This window comes from Mauremys mutica, chromosome 25 (genome assembly GCF_020497125.1).
Source record: "Mauremys mutica isolate MM-2020 ecotype Southern chromosome 25, ASM2049712v1, whole genome shotgun sequence".
Lineage (NCBI taxonomy): Eukaryota > Metazoa > Chordata > Testudines > Geoemydidae > Mauremys > Mauremys mutica.
In genome coordinates this window covers 11,020,022-11,038,724 of record NC_059096.1, presented here as the reverse complement: position 1 = coordinate 11,038,724, position 18,703 = coordinate 11,020,022, and the positions used below count along the sequence as shown (strand labels likewise).

General features: G+C 48.6%; 1 protein-coding gene across 1 annotated transcript in view; it reads right to left on the bottom strand.

Annotated features, from left to right (window-relative positions):
• The window catches only part of LOC123356543 (acid-sensing ion channel 2), a 1,100,900-nt gene that overhangs the window by 457,271 nt on the left and 624,926 nt on the right, over positions 1–18,703 (bottom strand). The gene's annotated exons all lie outside the window — the stretch shown is intronic.

Genomic DNA, 18,703 nt, shown 5'->3' with positions numbered 1-18,703 from the left:
AAACTGAACACCCCAAAACAGAAAAGATTTTGCTTTTCAGGTAAAACATGAAAAAAAAAACATTAGCCCAAATGCTGGTCATGACTCATGGGAGTTATAGTTCAGGTGCTTCATGCCCCTGATCTCCCCTATGGGCCAGGCAGTCTGGCTAGACTCCACTTCCCAAGATACACTATGGTCACAGACTCTCCTGGTGCTCTGCAATGGTCCAGCTAGAGGACAAACTGTGGTGCAGCATGGGAGATGTAGTCCAGCTAGGGAGCCTGGGCCAAGGAAGAGAATGGCTTACCCAAGCACCTGAACTACCATTCACATGAGGCATTGTGACAACATATCCCTATTGAAATTTTTGCTTTTCAGCTAATTTGATTTTGCAGAAACTGCATCTTCTGTCATGAAAATATTTAAAGGGAAAATTCCTGACCAGCTCCTTCCCCTGGGTCTTGGAACTGCTGCGGGCTGCCAGGAACTGATTTAACTTGTGGAAAGATACTTCCGTTCTGAAAGGAAATCTGCTTTCACAGCACCAGCCACTCTTGGGAAGGAGGGAAAGCACCTTATCTGTCCCCATCATCCCAGAAGAAGCCACTCCAGGAGCATCGTTCCCTGCAGTGCATTCTCCCGGGCTTCTTTCCTGTCTAATTTTAAATAATGAAGCTCCCACAACTTCCCTTAAGAGACCATTGTACAGCTTGATGGACCTCACCACCAAGATGCTAGTCCCGATACTCAGCCTGACGTGGCTGAGTTCTGTTCCCTTTCTCTAGCTCCTAGTAGCCCCTAAACAAGTCTTCCCCTCTTGTGCCATTTACAGCTTTCAAATACATGCAGAGATGAGTTTTGTACCACCATGTCCAATTCCTTCTTGCTTAGCCAAGCTACACATCTTCCATTCTTTTAATCTTTCCTCCCAAGTCAGTCCCACCAGCTCTTTCATTATTTTTCTTGCTCTTCTCTGATCTTCCTCCAATCTTCCCAGTACTGAGGTTCTCAGAGCTCCTTGCGATAGTCTAACTGCCATCTCTCCAGATCTGTCTGTGGAAGGCTAGTCTTTCCTGCTTCAGTTTGTGACCAGCTTTCTGCTGTAGTGGCTGCTATATCACATTTTCTGCAGGATCCAGGTAGAGGGAGGAAAAGTCCATATAAAACAAACAAAATATTTTGGATAAAACAAAGGTCTCTTGCTATAAATCTTCCCCGTTCTTACATCTTCCCCAGTGACAAGGTCTCTTTAAGCTGAATCAGCTATTTTGAAAGTTACACCAGCTCATAGACTCATAGACTTTAAGGTCAGAAGGGACCATTATGTCTCACGTGATGGAATCTTTCTTAGAGGTTTTTAAGATCAGGCTTGACAAAGCCCTGGCTGGGATTATTTAGTTGGGAATTGGTCCTGCTTTGAGCAGGATGACCTCCTGAGGTCCCTTCCAACCCTGATATTCTATGATTCAATAATCCTATGATTCTATGATCTTCTAGTCTGACCTCCTGCACAATGCAGGCCACAGAATCTCACCCACCCACTCCTGTAACAAACCCCTGACCTATGTCTGAGCTATTGAAGTCCTCAAATCGTGGTTTAAAGACTTCAAGGTGCAGAGAATCCTCCAGCGAGTGACCCGTGCCCCATGCTGCAGAGGAAGGCGAAACCCCCCCCAGGTTTCAGCTAAACCCTGAGCATGTGGGCAAGACTCACCAGCCAGACACCCAAGAAAGAATTCTCTGTAGTAACTCAGATCCCACCCTCTCTAGTGTCCCAACAAAGGCCACTGGGCATATTTACCGCTAATATTCAACGATCAATTAATTGCCAAAATTAGGCTGTCCCATCATACTATCTCCCCCATAAACTTATCAAGCTTATTCTTGAAGCCAGATATGTCTTTTGCCCCCACTACTCCCCTTGGAAGGCTGTTCCAGAACTTGACTCCGCTGATGGTTAGAAACCTTTGTTTAATTTCACATCTAAACTTCCTAATGGCCAGTTTATATCCTTTTGTTCTTGTGTCCACATTGGTACTGAGCTTAAATAATTCCTCTCCCTCCCTGCTATTTCTCCCTCTGATGTATTTATAGAGAGCGATCAGATCTCCTAAATGTTAGTCCTGTACACTCAGATTGGTTAGTTTCAGATTAAGGACATTAGTGGTTTAGACTTTTGGTCCTGCCCAGCTAGCCAAAGAAGACAAGGAGGATGAGGCGATATATTTTATTGGATGAGCATGTCTTGGTGAAAGACACAAGCTTTCAAGCATCACAGAGCTCTTCCTCAGGCCAGGAGACCCGGAGCTTGTCTCTTTCACCAATAAATATCCGACCTCACCCACTTTGTCTCCCTAACATCCTGGGAACAACACGGCTACAACAACCCTGCAAACATCTAACCTCAGGGCATGGTTGGGAAAGATTTCATGGAGAGATAATTCCCTGTGGTCGCGTCTACAAAACCTCACAAAACACAGGCAGGAAAGGATGAAGAATTCTCCCTGCCTGCAGATCACCAGACTAGCCAGGCACACTCAGCTGTGAGAAATGCCAGCTGTGGAAAGTCACCCACAGCTGCAGGGACTACGGGGAGCACACCCCGCTATAAAGAGGGAGGAACAGGAAGAGAAGGAGCAGAAGAGCTTGGGGCATTAAGGCAGCAGAGGTGGCACCAGACTTCTTCAGAGAGACTAGTCACCCCTTAGAGGTGCAGGGGAGGTAAACTGAGACGAAAGGGTCTTTTGACTGTTTTTTGTCTGTGACATTTATAGAAGCTGCCGCCTTCTGAGCATTTGGTTTAAACCGTTGTTGTCCGGGTCCAGGGGCGACCCAGGCCACTTGAAGTGGGACTTTGGCACATTCCCCTTTTGGCTCCAGGTGCCTTCTGCTGAGCACTTGCACGCAAACATGCTTCCAGCGAGGCGCATCGGCAAGGCCCTCACCAATCCACCGAACCCATCGGAGCATTTGAACAGATTTCAGGGGCCGACGCTGGATTAACTTTTCTCCGAATCTCTCGAGTTGTTATGTGCACTACAAACTGCAGACGGGTTGCAACAGGAAACGCGGCCAAACAAGCAAACAACCAACACTGGGATCTTCTAAATCCTTGGCTGCAAAATAGCAAAGGCCAACACGTTCTGTGAGTACGGGGAGATGTGGGGGAGAGCTAGTAAAGAGTTGACCAGCCACCAGGCCTTCCTAGAGCCACCCTGCCATGGATAGGGCTAGAAGAGACACTGGAGTGAAGCAAGCAGAGGGAACGACACTCAGAAAGGGAAGGACCACTAGGAGAATGTTCCCTACATAACTCAGCCACTGATCTCCTAATGGTCAGGGTGCCAATAAACAGATGCAGGAGTCATGGGATACCAAGTGCAAGGATATTATTTATTTGTATTGCAATAGTGCCTAGCAGCTCCAGTCCTGGACCAGGACCCATTGTGCTAGGCGCTGTAGATTTTTATATAACTCCGTCAATCTAGGTGCTACGCGGAGGTGGAGTTATTAAGTCAGTGTCGTAGGCGAGTTACATTGGTGGGAGCTACATTTTAGTGTAGACTCTTACAGAGTTAGGTCAAAGTAAGCTGCCTTATGTCAACCTAACTCTGTAGTGTAGACCAGGGCTGAGTCCCATGCTGTTTATTAGTGTTGGTTTTATTGTCCTCTCGAGACCTGATGCTGCTTGTGCCAAGGGATGCGTCTGTTAGTAAAGCAAGCCCCAAGAACAGAAGCCAATGGAGCTATGCTGAGGATCTGGTCTTAAATCAGGAGTAGGCAACCTATGGCACACATGCCGAAGGGTGGCACGTGAGCTGGTTTTCAGTGGCACTCTCACTGCCCTGGTCCTGGCCACCGGTCCGGGGCCTCTGCATTTTAATTTAATTTTAAATGAAGCTTCTTAAACATTTTTAAAAACCTTATTTACTTTACATACAACAATAGTTTAGTTATATATTATAGACTTATAGAAAGAGACCTTCTAAAAACGTTAAAATGTATTACTGGCACGTAAAACCTTAAATTGGAATGAATACATGAAGACTCGGCACAGCACTTCTGAAAGGTTGCCGACCCCTGCCTTAAATGTTTATAGATTAGTGGAATGGCTCCTTGGGGCACATTCTTACTCTCTTGAATATGGTGTGAATATGGATTCACTCCACTGATTTCAGGGGCCTCACTCCTGATTTACCTTGGTGTGAGATCGGGATCTGGAGTGGTGGATGCACTCGCAGCTTTACTGGAAGTTGTCCCATTTGCTTTTACATTGCCAGCCCCATGGTTCCTCCCCAGCTCTCCAGGATGGCTTCACAAAGGAGAACATTATTAGCTCTTACACCTGCCTGGGCACCCAGACCGGCACGCTGACACATTGTGGGCTTGAGTCTCTTCTCCCTTTTGCTGTACGTCGATGTAACTCACCCCATTAATTTCAGGTGGGTATCTCCTGATTTTCACTCATGGAATCAAAGACCAGAATCAGGTGCATTCTCTTCCCCCTGCAGATTGACGGCTGCCTTGACAAGAGCTTTACTGCTTTCCACTTGTAATCATTTCCTGTCATTATCTTGTTAAATGTCAAGCTTGTTTTTCAGCTAGGTTGCCATGCAATTTCTCCCAGGTCTGCTGTACCTTAGCTGAGTCATCTGTTGCTGGAAAAGCCCCCTTCTTCTGAGCAGAAACCCTGGGCAGGCTGTGGGCTACGTGCATCTTATCAACCATGGCGCAAATGTTTAGCTCATTAAAAAGCGGTAGAGCCAAATGAGATAGAACACTCTTCATTAGGACAAAAGAGTCAAGTATCAGAGAGGTCGCCGTGTTAGTCTGGATCTGTAAAAGCAGCAAAGAGTCCTGTGGCACCTTATAGACTAATAAACGTATTGGAGCATGAGCTTTCGTGGGTGAATCCCCACTTCGTTGGATGCGTGTAGACATGCCTACATCCGACGAAGGGGGTATTCACTTTGTTAGTCTATAAGGTGCCACAGGACTCTTTGCCTCTTTTGGAGTCGTATTTTCCAAGTGAAATGTTGGGAGCTTGCATAACGAGGGACGCCTTGATGGAGCGGTTGACAGAGCTAAAGGGAACGAGGCAAAGAGACATAAGAAGGAGAATGGCTTAGGCTAGGTCTACACTAGGTGGGGGGAGTCGACCTAAGATACGCAATACCCTTGCTCATATAGGGAACCAGCGGCATTTAATCCCATGTTGACACATACGAGCAATATTCAGAGCAATCTATTTTAGGTATTTAGCTAGCCGTCACTCCCATAATCGCTGAGCATCTCAGAATCTGTCCTCGGACACCAGGGAGTGCCGTTACCCAGATACCATTACAAAGAAACCAAGTCATTTATTCTGTAGCAGAGCATGGACGTAAACCCACATTTCCAAAGGGCCAGACTAAGACCCTAACCATTAGACAACCCTTCCTCCTTCTTGAGGTGGCCGACTCCACTCTGGGGGGCCTACCTCATAGCTCTAGGCCTGGTCTAAACTTAGAACTTATGTCAGTTAAGGGTGTGAAAAAAACAGCGCCCCCACCCCCAGAACATAGCCATGCCAGCAAAACACCCCATGTAGACACAGCTATGTCGGTGGAAGACGTTGTTTGGGGAGGGCGTGTTGTCACATTGGCAGGAAAACTCCTTCTGTCAGTGCACGCTGCGTCTACAGTAGGGGGCTATGCTAGCACAGGGGATTCTGTAGCCAGCCCTAATCATTTATCCCTACAAAACGCTTGTGGAAAGATAGAAGCCACTGTTGGAAAATCTGGCCAGAGCACGTCATTCCTGTGAGTCGACGTTTATACCATGCGGAAGGGGAAGCCTGCAGAATGAGCGATGGTAACAGAAATTGGATTGAGGCATCATACTATGAAACTTAATCTACCATACACAGGCACAGTCTGCCAAAAAGAAACAGTGCGGACGGATTTAAGAAAATATGAGAGCTCCGGGATGGGTTAGGGTCCTAAAGACATAAGCCACAGCAATGTGGCATTGGGGACGATTGCATTTCAGTAGGTTAGGTGTACTCTCCAATCTCTCAACATCGCCCATTGCAATTCAGTGTATTTCTCCCTGCGTGGCCTAGAGAACAGTGCACTGATCGGGGACTCAGGAGAGTGAGGCTTCCTTTGCAGCTGTGTTGCCAGCCTGCTGGGTGACCTTGGCCTCAGTTTCCCACCTTCAAAATGGGGATAATGGCACTGATCTCCTTTGTAAAGCGCGTTGAAAGCTACTGCTGAAAAGTGCTAGGCATTATTATTATTATTAGACACCTTTGAAAACTTCAGCCGTATGTTGCAGTTTCTTCAGAGCAGGGACTGTCTCTTACTGCGTGTCTGTACAGCTCCTAGCGCAGCAGGGTTAGTCCATCAGATTGCTGAAGCCTCTCTGTGTAGCCAGATAGCAACACCTGGCTTGCTGTTAGCAACTCAATCACAAGTGCTGGCTCTGAAGTGAGGTGCTTCAGGTTCAGTCTAACCAGGAATGAGAAGCGGGCGCAGGGAATAACCCTAGCTCCCATTCACACTGGGAAGGCCTTTTGCGGGTGGATTGTACCTACTGCTGGCACAGAGCTGGGGGCTCGGCCTGTTTAACTCTCTGGCATCGCTTGTCATGCCAATCAAGTCTTACAGAACTGGGCTGAAAGGAATTGGCTGTGCAGTGTGCTGGCACCCCAGGGAACCTGAGCAACAAGCCAAGCTCAGCTCCTTGGTGGGTGGAAGTTGGGATTTTTGCAGGATAAGAGAGGGGGGTTGTATTTTCCTTCTATGGGGGAGGGAGCACTTTGTACCACTCCTGAGTAACTAGTGCACCCTACCCCACTTGTGTACCAGACAGGTTGCTGAGGGACAAGCATCCATTCAACACTGGATGAAACGGCGTGTCAGCCCAACACAGAGACTTTGGGATAGAGAGATAGAGTGGAAAATGGATTCCCCCTTTCCCCGACATGACATGGTGCGCTAGAAAACAGCACCTGGGATGTGCCAAATGGGACGCCGAAGGAACCGTTTCCAACGCAGAGCCATCAAGCGGACTTGTGGAAAGGAGTTGTTATGGTTTTGAAAACCATGGGAAATAGTGTGCCCTAGTGGATACAGCACAGGACCAGGACTCAGGAGACTTGCTTTCTATTTCGGGCTCTCTTCCCTGAGCTGACCTTGGGTAAGTCACGTCCCTGGTCTGTGCCTCAGTTTCCCCACCTGCAAATAGGGACTTCCTTTGTAAAGTGCTTTGAGAAGGGGGTTATTATAAAACATTCTCTTACCTACAGCTGGTTTTGGGGGAGGAACTGGGGCTTGGGTCCAGACCCCACTGTGGAAGACTCACCCCATGGTACGGCGTTATCCCTGGTTATGTATTTCTAGCTGTTGGTAACTGTCCGTCCTTAACGGGTCACGTACCAGGAGCTGAGTGACAGGCTCCACGGTGCCCCATGTGGCAAAGGTGGTATTTGCAGAGGAATGACAAAGACCTCTCGAGTGCAGTGTCCCTGCCCTGGGTAGCGGGAGGGCATGGGGTGGAGAGGACACCCGTCTGCACGCCTGATCCTTTGTCACTGTGCCAGTTGGGCGAGCATTCATCCCTAAGTAATTAAGTGGCTTGAAAAGGTTCCACAGTCAGAACAGTGAATCAAAACGATCATCACTGGCCCCGTTTTTTGCACAGACATGTACAATGCTTGGCAACCCACTCAGAGCTCGGACACATAACTTGGAAATTCGTCGCTGAGCAAAGCCTTCAAACAGTGACAGAAACAGCTGTCAAGGCTCCTGGCTGTGACATCGGAATCTCCATAAATAAGTAACAGGCCCTGACTCACTCACTTCCGACAAGTCCTGCTGGGGAAGAACTTTCCCGTGCATTTGGATTTCTGTGTGCAAATTAAATTTGTGCATCAAATTATAACCGACTCGCATTAAAATACAACCTGGCATCTGACTCTCCTACTAGGAAAGAGCTCTGTTCTTAAAGGGACACAGGCACTTTTTGAAAAACTTTGAGGTGAAGAAATGGCTCACCTGAAATCAAAAGCAAAACTCTCTACCCGGAGGCCAGGAGTTCACCCTCCTTCTGCTGATGTGTCCGTTCCACGATGTTTTTATTGCCTGGCTTTTTTCTCCTGATTAGTGGATTTTACATGGGAAAGTGAAACTGGATAAACAAGATAAAGAAAAAACAATGAGGTGTCCTTGTGGCACCTTAGAGACTAAGAAATGTATTTGAGTATAAGCTTTCGTGGGCTAAAACCCACTTCATCAATTTATGCCCAAATTAATGCGTTAGTCTCTAAGGCAAGATCTACACTAGGTGGGGGAGTCGACCTAAGACACGCAACTTCAGCCACACAAATAGCACAGCTGAAGTCGGCATATCTTAGGCCGATTTACCTGGCCGTGAGGACGACAGCGAGTCGACCGCTGCCGCTTCCCCGTTGGCTCCGTTTCCGCCTCTCGCGCGTGGTGGAGTTCTGGAGTCGACAGCAGAGCAATCGGGGATCAGTTAGACGCGCTAAATCAACCCCCAATAGATCGATCACTACTTGCTGATCCAGCGGGTGGTGTAGACATACCCTAAGGTGCCACAAGGACTCCTCATTGTTTTTGCTGATACAGACTAACACGACTACCCCTCTGAAACCTGTCATCATGCAAAGATAAAGATAGTTTTTTTTTAAGGAACCATCAGCTCCTACTGCTTATTCCTCATGTAAGATCAGAATCCTCTGGCTGTGACAACACAACACCCAACTGGGATGGCCTAGACCAAAGATTGGGATTCCGATTGGGAATAATTGCCAAGGAGTTTTTAAAAACATCCTATTTCCAGGCAAAGATATTGAGTTGTGAGGGAAAATATGGGAAATGCAGGCCACATGCTGGAATTGGTGCATCTCGGGCCCTTCTGCTCTCTGCCTGCGGTGGACAATAGTTTAGTCTTCTTTGGTCTAATGCTGGTTATCTGGCTTGGTGTGGGGCTGGTTGTGCAGCGTTTAATGGTCTGTGATACACAGGAAGTGAGACTGGTCCCTTCAGGCCTTGAACTCGATGAAACTGTGGGTACGTTTACACTGCAATAAACCCCCCCAACGCTGAGTCTCAGAACCTAGGTCAATCGGCTCAGGCTTGCAGGGATCGGGCCGGAGGGCTAAAAACTGAAGTGTAGACATTTGGGTGTGGTCGGTAGCCTGGGCTCTGAGACCCTCCCCCCACATACATGGTTTCAGAGCCTGGGCTCCAGCCTGAGCCCAAATGTCTCCACTGCAATATTTAGCCTCTCAGCCTGAGCCCTGTGAGTCTGAGCCAGCTGACCGAGGCCTGCGGCAGCCGTGCCATGGTCTTTTATTGCAGTGTAGACGTACCCTAGGTATTGCTTCCAAATATGGGGTCCAATCACGCAGAGACTTAGGCTCTGAGTCAGGAAAGCTCTTATCTAGATGCTTATAATTCGTTCCTGAATAGGATGCTTTTCTGAAACGGGGCTGAAAGCACATATACCTCCCTGCTTTGGTGATCCCCAGCTTCTGGAACGTTGGACTGAGCTTTGACAGGGCCCTACCCTATGGATGACAACCATTATGCCTAGCAGAGCCATTTCCCAGCATGCTTAGAGTCGAGGTGGGGACAGAATGGACGAGAAATCCCTGCTGAGCCAATAGGGAGGCTTCTGCATGGGGTGATGTGGCCAAGAAGTTTGTTGGGCCAGTGTTGAGCCAGGGGAGCTCAACCCTGCAGTGGGTGGGGACTGCCGGAGTCAGAGACAAGGAGACCAGGCTTCCTTTCAGTTTTGAGTTCTGAGTTTGGGAGCTGTGAGAGAAACAGAACAGCTCAGGGTGTCTCTGATTAATTTCCCCTCCCCACAAAGGGAGCCTTTGAACAGCTGTGGGATCCAGTGCATGGGCTAGGCAGTGCCAGCCCTGCAGAGACCAGCATCCAGAGTGACCGAGATCTGACCTGGTGACCGCCACTGGACTCCAGACCAGGGAGCCAGGAGAGGACCCTGCCCCACCCAGGGGCTAAGACATGGTAAGGTGCCACCTGCCTGGGAAGGTGCTGGGGATGCGGTGAGAGATGAGCTGTGAGAGCTGTGAGGTGGGAATTTGTTGGTGTTTAGTACTTATTAGTTAACTCTAACCCTTTCCTTCCCCAGATCCTATTTTCCTGCTCGCATTGAAGTCCCCTGTGAGATAGTATTATTTTGGGGAGTGTCATTTCTTTGCTCAGGTGTGTGTTGATGGATGTAGTGGGGTGGTTACCCACTCCTGCCCTTTGGGGCTTAAAACAGCCCTGCAGAGAGCTGTGGCTGGGGCAAGAAGCCTGGGCTGATTGGAGGAAAGCAGGCTCAGCTGTGGCCATGCCCCAATCAGGTCCAGCTGGCCCCTATAAGAGGCAGTGAGCCAGGAGCCCATAAAGTCTCCCTCTGCCTGTAGGGAGAGGAGCTGGACACAGGGTACCTGAGTGTTGCAGGGCTGGGGAAAGACAGAGGGGCTGGGGAGCTCCAGCCTGGAAAGCCCCAGGCTGCGGCCTAGCATAAGGCCAAGAGGTACTGGGAGTTGCAGGGGGCAGCCCAAGGGGTAGACAAAGGCAGCAGGTCCAAACCCCCCTTGCCAGTGATGAGTGGCTGACACTGCAGGCTGCCCCAGTGAACGGAGGCTAGATGGAGACTGGGCAGTAGCCAAAAACTGAGGCAAAAAAAAAAAAGTGGCCCACTACATGCATCCGACAAAGTGCACCCACGAAAGCTCATGCTCCAAAACATCTGTTAGTCTATAAGGTGCCACAGGACTCTTTGCTGCTTTTACAGATCCAGATTAACACAGCTCCCCTCTGATACTTGATCTGCAAAGAACCACTTCTGACTGACAGGGCTCCTCCCAGATTGGTTAGGGTAGCACCCCTGGTGGCTCCTGGGTACACTTACAGACTCTGGCCATCCTGGTTTGACGTCTCCTTGTGGCTCCAGGCATTGGGCAGAGACCATGGCTGGGCAGACACAGCCTCTGCCCGCGTGACTGAGAAAAGAGACTATTTTTGCTTTGGTGACTCCTGCAGTTGGGGGGCAGTCCTGCACCAGCTGCGTCAGCATCCCCATCCGTCCTCTAGCTCACCCGAGCATGAATCAGATGTGTCTGACCCAGCAATGTCCTTCTCACAGGATCAGCTCGAGGGAGCACATGCTATTATTTATTCCCTGTATTTGTGTTTGTTTATTTTGCTGATGGAGAAGGTCAGTCAAAGCCTAAACGTTTCTGTGAGGATTGAAGTTGGTCTTCAGAAGCCTGGCAGGATTGTCCCCCTGACTGGGATCAATGTAACTGTCTCGCCCAAATGTACAGCAAAAGCCATCCCTGCCCTCCTCCACTGACGGTTATGGGAAAAGACAACCTTACCTGCCGGGGATTATATAAATGCCCAAGGTTTAATCTGTAAAGCGTGACCAGAGTGGAGCTGGGAATGCAGCTTCTCCTCCTAGGGTTTCTTCAAAAATGAATAAGTAACAAGCCTTTTGGTGCAAATAGAGGAAGATTGAATCCAAGTGCTCTAGCAATGAGAGCTAGGGCAGACCTTTCAGGTCACCTTGTCCAGCATACGATTGCTCCCTTGCAATACAATTGCTAGCGTGTTTGCTTAAAATGTCTCCAGCCAGGAGCCTCCACTGCTTACTTTCTAAGAGGCAAATCCCACAGGGTAGACAATATGTGTGCGTGTGTGTGAGAGAGAGAGATGCTGGCACTGGACGACAGGGGATGGATCACTCGATAATTGCCCTGTTCTGTTCATGCCGTCTGAAGCATCTGGCACCACCTACTGTCAAAAGACAGGACGCTGGGCTAGATGGACCATTGGTCTGACCCACTATGGCCGTTCTTATGTTCTTATGAAATCCTGAACTGCCAGGTTGGGAGTTTGGGGCACTCGAGTCCGCTCCACAAAACTAAAAAGCCTAAGCCAATCAAACATGGCTCCCACCTCCAGCTTCAAAGTCAGGAACCTGTGGTGTGAGGTAGAGGGGTTTTAAAAAATATTTTCTTTGAAAGAAAAGTGAGAAACATGAAGTTAGCTGCCTTTGAGAATCTGGGCCACTGTATCTAACCTGCATTCACCCCCTTACTCCTAGTACTTGGCTATTGTCCCTCTCATTAGCCACCACCAAGCTAAGCTCTGATGCGTCAGCGTGTTTCCTAACAAGACAGGCTCTCCAGCCTGTGACTCATTTCTGATGCTCTAGTCTCTATTCCCTCCACTTTGCCAGCTTTCTGCTGCTTCCGGTTGTGCCGGTAACCTGGACAAAAGTGTGGCTACGCGTACTGAATATTAGGGACTTGTGTCACAGGTGGATTATGTCAATTGGTCCTTTCCAAGCCTAGGTTTAATAAAGGCTACGTCTACACTGCAGCTGATGCTGAACAAGTCACCCACCCGGAGTGACATCAATCACGCCGACATAAGCACTCGTGTGCACAATGCTATGTCGGCGGGAGAGCTTTTCCCACCGACAGAGCTTCTGCCATTTGTGGAGGTGTTTTTTTTTATACCAACAGGAGTGCTCTCTCCCATCAGCATAGAGCGTCTTCACCACACACGCTACACCGCTTCACTGCTTCAGCGCTGCACGCGTAGACATGGCCTTTAGTTGCCAAGCTGTGGTTCCATTGAATGGTGAACCTCTTGCCGATCTCACTGGGGGCAGAATGTGGCCTATAGTCATTGTTGCCTTTGGGGGAGAACAAGGGTCAGGCAATGGGGGGATTTGAGTTGGTAACTGACTAATGGTAATTGACTGCTGAGGATGTCTGACCCAGATGGGCAGCGTGCTGCCAGCCTGCATGGAGATTCCTCCCAGAAGACAGTGATCCTCACCTCACCTTGACTTCCCTTGTGTGAGGGGCACTGGAGGTGGCATCCCTGTGGTTAGCTTGGCTCCAGGGTGGGGGTCACAACAGTTCATAGTGCTCCCCCATGCCCCCCCCCACACACACTGTGATGGAGCAAGGGCAGATGGCTACAGTAAAGTAGTGAGGAACAGGGATGTTAGCCCCAGGCTAAACAAATCCCTGGTACCATGGTAACCAAATGGCAGTTGCTCTAGGTTAATTAAGACTCTTGGGGCCAATTAAGTTCCTTCTAGAAGGCAGTGGAGATACCTACATTGATTGGGACACATGAAGCCAATCAGAGGCTGGCTGGAACTAGTTAAAAGCCTCCCAGTTAGTCAGTGAGGCGCGAGTGTCAGGAGCTATAGGAGGGAGCTGCGCTGTTGGAGGAACAAAGCAATATGAATCCATATCAGGTGTAAGAAGGAGGTCCTGAGGTAACAGTGAAGGAGCTATTGAGTGGGGGCTGCTGTGGGGAAATGGCCCAGGGAATTGTACACATCCTATTTCCAAAAAGTCAGCGACCATAGCTGCTAATTTTAGGGTCCCTGGACTGGAGCCTGGAGTAGAGGGCGGGCCCGGGTTCCCCCCTCCCCTCCCTGATTAATCACTGAAACTGGGAGACAACAGAGACCGTGCGAGGGAGGGTAGCTTCTCCTCACCTCCATTGTTGGCTTATGATGAAGATGGCTCAGTAAGCTGTGACCCTTGCCTCTAGAGAGAGAAGGGCTATGTGGAGGGTTACAGTGAGCCTCTGAGGCCAGCAAAATCTGCCAGGAAACATGGAACCCATGGAGTCAAGGACAGAACTTTGTCACAACACACACTTCTCTTCGCCTCCCCCGGAGTCAGAGCTCTGGCCTGGAAATGGGCGCCGGGTCTCTTAAGTCTCACAACCCTGAGCACAAACCTTGGTGCCACTAGAGCGGCGCTGGCCGATGGGTTCATCCTGGTTTGCTATTTAATTCCTTTCAGCATCAGCTCCATTAGCAGCGCCTGCCTCACACCCTTGGCCGAGAGAAAAGCCATTCAGTTGGCTTTGTGACCACAGAGCATGTTCTGTCCACGAAACAGGACCATAGAATCATAGGACTGAAGGGACCTCGAGAGGTCATCTAGGCCAGTCCCCTGCACTCATGGCAGGATTAAGTATTATCTAGACCATCCCTGACAGGTGTTTGTCTAACCTGCTCTTAAAAATCCCCAATGATGGGGATTCCACAACCTCCCCGGGCAATTTATTCCAGTGCTTAACCACCCTGACAGGAAGTTTTTCCTAATGTCCAACCTAAACCGCCTTTGTGGCAATTTAAGTCCATTGTTTCTTGTCCTATCCTCAGAGGTTAAGAAGAACTATTTTTCTCCCTCCTTCTTGTAACAACCTTTTATGTACTTGAAAACTGTTATCATGTCCCCTCTCAGTCTTCTCTTCTCCAGACTAAACAAACCCTATTTTTTCAATCTTCTCTCATAGGTCATGTTTTCTAGACCTTGAATCATTTTTGTTGCTCTCGTTTGGACTTTCTCCAGTTTCTCCACATCTTTCCTGATATGTGACGCCCAGAACTGGACACAATACTCCAGCTGAGGCCTAATCAGCGTGGAGTAGAGTGGAAGAATTACTACTTGTCTTACTTACAACTCTCCTGCTAATACATCCCAGAATGGTGTTTGCTTTTTTTGCAATAGCCTTGCAGTAATACCATGATATGCATTCTCTCTTTGATAAGGACACGACGCAGCGGTCTGCATTCACAATGACAACGTTGCAGCTGCTTTGGGGACGAGGGCTAGAATTCCCGGTGGCCTTGCTTTAGCACACCTGGTCATGACCATTTGAGCAAAGAGACACCCCCGTAGTAGCTATAACAGCAGGTCTTTGTGGACCAGCCCCTAGGAGGCGACATCATTCATGTGGTCATTCACTGTGATGAGTGGAGCCTGACAAGTCCTCTGAGGTCACCTGCGAATTTTGAGTCCAATCAATCCGCAAGCACTGGTCCAACCAGGTGACCCCCGAGGTGCCTAATGGAAACAGCCACTCCAGTCTGTTCAATGTCTCGACCTGATTGGGGATACTCCCAGCTGCCCGGTGGTTCTGACCGACTGATCCTGCCCCACACGCGGCTGCTCACCTGGCTATCCTTACACACACACACACAAAACCAGTACGTGGCATCGTGTCTGGGCCTGAGCTTGTGAGTGGCATGAGATTCATTGTGTCTGGGCAGGAGGCTGCACCGCAAGGGGAGAGCCTGGTTTTGCAACCTGCTATGTTCAAAATCAGGAGCCAGGGCCCTCAAAATCATGTGAGTTAACAACACCAGAAGAATGTGGGGTCGTCTTATTTGACTTCTGCTTTTTTGAGCCCTGAGTGTTCCCATTTCCTGGCTTTTCTGCCGAACCAGGAGAGCTAGGAACAGGTCTTTCTGAAAATCCTCACTGAAAGCCACCCAGCGCTGTCAGGTGGAGAGTGCAGGCAATTTGGAAATGATTAATCATAGAATATTAAGGTTGGAAGGAACCTCAGAAGGTCATCTAGTCCAGCCTGCTGCTCAAAGCAGGACCAATCCCCTGACAGATTTTTGCCCCAGATCCCTAAATGGCCCCCTCAAGGATTGAACTCATAACACTGAGTTTAGGAGGCTAATGCTCAAACCACTGCGCTACCCCTCCCTGTCCCAAGAGTGCTCTACAGGAGCAATGTGAATGCTGTGGGACTGCGACAGGGACAGGGGGTTTTGCAATCCGACCTTGAGCCAAAAGACACAGCATTGGAGAAGAAACCCCTGTGCAGACAATTTATTGCATGGAAACCACCCCTATTAATGTGCTGGTGAATTTGCATCTGTGCAGGATTGTTGAGCATCTAGAAGTAGCAAATACCTGCTGACAGGAAGGCAAAGGTGACTCCATCAGAGGCCAAGTCACAGCTTCATGGCTGTCCCTCAAAGAGAGCTATTGGCTGCCTTCATTATGGAGCACAGAGGAGGGCTTAGTGTATTGTTGCACAGGCACATCAACGTGCAAAAATGTGCACAGAATTGTGAGCATGCAAATGAGCAGTCACGCCCCCAAAATGTCTCTTTGCCCCAGGACGGTGCATGCAACCACAGCACCTTGACATGCCGATGGAGCATAACATTGCTTGCGTGGGTTTATTCGGGGGCCGGCGGGCGAGTCGTGCTGCAAAATACATTTAAAATATATCCATTTCAGAGCTGGAGTCCTGTGCCCAGGAGGCTGTTTTTTAAAGTTAAAGAGAGGAGCTATATTTCAGACACAGAATACAAAGCAGCGAAAGTTAAGTGGCCTACAGTGGCTGAGAGCCTATCGGATCACCATGGAGAGCTCCGGACTAAAGCGAATGCCAATTGTTTGTTACTTCTAAGCCTGATGCTGTCTAAAAAGCTGACCCCACCCTGCCCTTTCCACATAAGAAGTAAAGTATTAAATACTTGGAGGAGTTGATCTGGTAAGCCAGAAGTTTCAGCAAAACACAGCTTGGTGCCAAAAAGTCTAGATACTGGATAGGGAGTATCTAGATATTGTGTAGATATTGTCTAGGGAGGCTGTGGAATCTCCATCTCTGGAGATATTTAAGAGTAGGTTAGATAAATGTCTATCCGGGATGGTCTAGACAGTATTTGGTCCTGCCATGAGGGCAGGGGACTAGACTCGATGACCTCTCGAGGTCCCTTCCAGTCCTAGGATCTATGAATCATCTATGCAGAAAGAAGTATCCTGGCTTTCTGGGAAGGCTGCACTGTTTGCACAGCCTGTAGGCTTTGTGTGTATAGATACACATACACTCCCACTGCATGACTGAAAAATCCAGGGAGGAACATTGAGGTTGCAGTCAGCCAAGTAGGTAAAATCAGCTTTGCATTTGTTCCGCCTCATTTGGACAGCCCCAAACTGCTCCTGGAGTTGACAGGGCTTGTTTCAGACAGTCACAAAAGAGCCAGAAGAGAAGGCAGTGGGGCTGCTGCCAGAACGGTTAATCCAGCAGGTCTGGCACTCATCTATGATGTGGGAGACGTGCGGGTGAATTCCCGCTCTGAAAGAGACTTGAAATGGGCTTCTTGATTCACCAAAAAGTCCACAACATTTCAGATTCAGTCTGGTGAAAACTGATTCCCCGCCCCCCTCGATTTTCTGGAACTTCCAAGGAACTGGAAATATCTTTCATTGAACCAACTTCTGATGGTGAGAGAGACAAACTTTGTGTGGTTCGAAAGCCTGAGTCTCTCACCAACAGAAATTGAGCCAATAAATGATATCACCTCACCCACCTCGTCTCCCTAATATCTTGGGGCCGACAGAGCTACAACTAAACTGCGCATATCGAACTGGAAAATCAGTTATTTGCCGAGATCTCATTCTACCACAGCTCGGAGGGTAGGTCTGTCCAGTAAGCCAGCACAAGTTCTACTGAGCCAGTTTTAATCACAGCCAGTTTATTAAACAACACTACAATCCCGTCAATGTGGATGCACTGAAAACTGGCCTCTCAAAAAATTATTCTCAGGGTCCCCCGCCAGCAGCCACTGCACAGCGGTAGGCTGTTTGGAGCTGCTTCTGAGCAAAGAAGCCTCCCCCAGCCACTTTCTTCTGGCATCACAAAGCTTAGCTCTTTTAAAACTTTAACAATGTGCAGACATTAAAACTGCCATGCAAAGACACAGTGAGGACTGTGCATTTGATTAATCTTTACTCTCACAAGCTAAAGGTAGGATGTGCCATTCCGGTCTCCCTGGAAAGCCCGTGTTTCTGAAGTCTCTGAAAACTCTAGATATATTTTTTATTTCTTTCAATTCCTCTTAATAATAATAATAATAATAAAAAATTCTAGTGGAAGCTGCTAAAATCTCTGCTTTTTCACGCTATCAAAATCCTAGCCCGATTACTTCCAAATCCTCTGATATTAGCAGTCCAACCTGCAGGCTCTCTGTACACCGAGAGAAAGACCAAGCCCTAAAACCAGGTCTTGCTGGGTCCCTGACTGCCTTTCATTCTCGTTAACACAAATACGCAGGCCATGTAAAGGCAGCTTTCGGGGAAACTAAAGCTGCGTATAAAATATCCTGGTTCCACTTTCTCATTCCATGACTCTCCGAACACAGAAATCTCACTGCTTGCTACAAACTGCAGATGATAAATGTACCCAAAGCCAAGCTGTGCTAAACCAGTCCAGTCTGATTTAGCCCCCTCTGATTAGACCCAGCTAAAGCCAAAGCTGCTAATGCCAAGCCAGAGAGGATAGCTTAATGGTCCAAAATTGCAATTTTTTACTCTGTGTGTGTGTGTGTGTCTTTCAGATAAGAGCTTGAATAACAAGCTTCTGTCTACTTTGCAGGAATATTAAATCTCCAACAGCAGATTTTGCAAGAATGAATAGGGTTTTCTCTCCTGTTCGTGTCCAACATTTTCCCTGCTCCCACCCTGTTAGTGTTCTGCAGTTTGAGATCTCCACCCCAGAGGTGGCTGTGTTTCTGTGTTGTATGCTCTTTGGGTTGCAAGGCCCTGTAGAAATGCAGGATAGAGATGAACCTCAGAGCAGAACCCTGGGTCTGCACCCGCTCAAACGCTGAGCCGTTACAGATCAGGATCTAGCTAGAACCCCAAATCCCAACAGCTGCCAATTTGAGGGAGAGGTCAAATCTGGATCTGATTCCACCTCTGAAGTTGGGGGCTTGGGCTGGCATCTTATTGTTTGTCTAATAGCTCACCTGCCTTGTAATCCCCCTGCTGACTCCCCATAATGGGGTTTGCATTTTGCACCACCTCGATTGGGAATACAGTGTCACGTTGTGGAGGTACATCGCG